Source organism: Pagrus pagrus (assembly GCF_965226575.1).
Source record: "Pagrus pagrus genome assembly, chromosome: 13".
Classification (NCBI taxonomy): Eukaryota; Metazoa; Chordata; class Actinopteri; order Spariformes; family Sparidae; genus Pagrus; species Pagrus pagrus.
Genome location: NC_140197.1, coordinates 15,625,364 through 15,628,899, shown reverse-complemented (window position 1 = coordinate 15,628,899; position 3,536 = coordinate 15,625,364).

Genomic DNA, 3,536 nt, shown 5'->3' with positions numbered 1-3,536 from the left:
AAAACACAATTTAATGCTGTTTAATTTTGGTTATATTTGGCGGACCCCACCAGGCTTCTAGCCTTAAACAGTGTTCTGGGGACCTTATTTTCCTCTGAGAACAGCTTGTTTATTCACTTATGGAAAAGACAAATATTTCTGAGTTTGTGTTATTACCTCATTGATACTGTTGATATTAAAATTCTGAGTTTGAATTTCTTCTCCAAAATTACACAGTGCCCCTTTAATGATTTATTCATCAATAGTGTTAATGTGTTATTATGAACAAAATAAGAATAAATGAAACTGTAATTATTTTGCAGGCACTATCAGCCCAGTAAAGATGAGTACTGTAGGTTTTTGTACAGCTGCTCAACCAACTGTGTCACTGTGGCTCTCGAGCACAATAATAAACAGCAGAATCTTCAGTCTTCAGACTGTTCATCTGCAGATACAGCTGCTGTCTGCTGTTGTCTCTGGAGCCAGTAAACCGGCCTTTGACTGACTCAGAGTAGTAGATGCTGCTACTGTCATAAATAGCAGCAACCCACTCCAGTCCTTTTCCAGGAGCCTGTCTGATCCAGTGCATCCCGTAGCTGCTGAATGTGAATCCAGAGGCTGTACAGGTCAATCTGTGAGATTCTCCAGGCCTTTTAACCACTGGTCCAGATTCTGTCAGAGTCTGACCATCAACACCTGTTGAGACAAAAAATATATGTGTGTCATTGGCTTGGCAGCACAAACAAAAGTTACCTAAAATTAAGATCAGTATAGATCTTCACCTGCCCAGCAGACAGTTAAAAGCAGCAGTCCTGTCCTATAGTCCATCATGTTAAACTGTGTGTCCACTGTTCTCTGTCATCCTCTCTGCAGTCAGATAAGTAGAGGAGGAAGACATCTGAGTTTTGCATTGACTCCTCCTCACAGGGAGGAGAGAACTGAATTTGACTAAATTCCAGTTTATTAAATACGTCCTATATAATTTAAATTTAGAATTAATTACAAAAATGTGCAATTGATATTAGTGTAATAATAATAAGCCTAATGTTTTAAATTGCCACGTTTGTTCATTATGGCCTTGAGATGTTTCTATACTTCTGTCAAACTACACAAAAGTTTTAGAAATCCAGTCCATGCATGTTCACATGTTGATCTTGAATAATGAATCACAAACTAGTCCCCCTGATATATATGATGCAGTGTTGAAGCCAGTGACAGTAAGACTATAATCAATAAATTATATTTACTGCAGATGCAAATGCAAGATGCCATCCTGAAAGTCAGAGCCAAAGAAATTACTTTTTCATTTGGACTATCGTCTTTATTTCTAATTGAAAGAAATTGGAAAATGTCTTCTCATAACTTAATTTTTGTTACGTTTAATAATGTATAAGAGTGTTTTTTGGTTTTCATTGTAAACATACAATAAATTATCACACCTTATAACATCCAAGTATTTAACCTGTTGTTGTCAAAATCTACAGACTATTTCTCTCTTCATCAGTGAACAGGTGATGAAATCATTCGTGGTCTGAGGGCTCCTCCTCTGGTGATTTCAAGTGTTCAGGCACTGAGGGGTTTTTGTTCAGGTCTATTGATGGTTTCTGTTATTATTAAAAAATATATTTTTAATCTGACAATGTGTAATGCATTTTGACATGTGTGTTTCTTGATCAGACCTGGACAATGATTTCAGCAACCAGACTGTTGTGCTGTTCTTGGCTGTGAGGGGGTGATTGTTACTGTAAAACATTTGCTTTCTTGTGTTTTTAATGGTTATTGTAGTTGGTAAATGATCATTCTCCTTAATTTTTTCATGATTTTGATTTAAAAAAAGTAACCACAAAAGAGAATAGAAAAGAAAATGCAACACTGTCTCATCCCAGTCCAGTAAAGATGAGTTCTGTAGGTTTTTGTACAGCTGCTCAACCAACTCCAGTCACTGTGGCTGTCGAGCACAATAATAAACAGCAGAATCTTCAGTCTTCAGACTGTTCATCTGCAGATACACCTGCTGTCTGCTGTTGTCTCTGGAGATGGTAAACCGGCCTTTGACTGACTCAGAGTAGTAGATGCTACCACTGCTACCACTGATAGTAGCAACCCACTCCAGTCCTTTTCCAGCAGCCTGTCTGATCCAAGCATTAGCATAATGGCCACCAAACCCTGAATATGTGCAGGTCAGTCTGTGGGATCCTCCAGGCCTTTTAACTGCTGGTTCAGACTCAGTCAGTGTTTGACCCTCAGTACCTACAGACAGTTAAACAGCTCATTAGTTACTGTAATGCAGCCATGTTGTGTTTGTAGCAGGAGATTTGTCAGAAAAACAATCATTGTTCTTACCTGCCCAGTTAATAGACAGGATGAGAAAAACAACCAGATAATCAGGTGTGATCATTGTAAAAGCCAGTTGTCTCTGTCCAGTCTACAGTGTGTATGTCAGTGATTCAGTCTCTGTCCTTCACTCTGCAACACATATGTAGAGATGAAGAGATCAGAGTTTTGCATCGACTCCTCCTCCTCACAGAGAAACACACCACATCTCACACACCTCTGGACAAAACGAGAATGACATCATCATATTATTTTATATATTTTAAGATTTTTATTGTGATTGTTTTAATAATAAAGATGTTTTTGAAGTTATTTAACAGTGATGTTTATTCACACACCAGTAAGATGTATTTATTTGGTGGTCCATCCATATACTGGATATATCATGTAAATGTTCAAATATTCTCAACACTTGCTGTTAAACATTAATAATGGGAACATTATAAAACATCATTGTTGTAGAAAAACACATGTTAAATGTAACACTGAGAAACAGGAAGTCACAAACCACAACATCAGCTGTCGTTTTCATATGATCCATGCATGTGAGTGTTTAGAGTCACTGTCATACTCTCCTTAGTTAGTGTCATCTGACTTCATATGTTCTGCTGCCACCTGTAGGTCTTTGTAAACAAATGTTCTGTGGAGTTTTTGTAAAGCTTCTCTGCTTCCTTTAACCAGTGTGTGTCTCTGGCACAGTAATACACAGCAGAGTCCTCTGGCTTTAAGTTGGACAGTCTCAGATACACCATGCTGTTGCTGTCATCTCTACTGATTTCTGCACGTCCTTGCAAACTGCTGGCGTAAGTGTTTCTACTGGAGCTGGAGAAACCTCTCCCGATCCATTCCAGTCCTTTTCCTGCAGGTTGTCTGATCCAGTTCATAGTGCAGCAGCTGAATGTGAAGCCAGATCCCCTGCAGGACAGACTGAGAGTCTCCCCAGGCTTTTTCACTACTGAACTGGAAGGAATGGACTCCATACTCTGACCTGTACAACCTGATGAGAGGAAAGAAGAGAGGAACCACAGAAGAAAGTGAGACAGTCATCTGGGAAGTTTTCTGCTATCACTGACTGACCATCAGTCCATGTTGTGTGATAAAAGATAAAACAGCAAGAAGCAGGAGGACTCACAGGGCAGAGAGAGAGCAACCAGCAGAAGAGTGAGTGTGTTCATCATCCTGAGGCTGGAGATGTGACCTCTGATGCTCCACACAGAGTACAA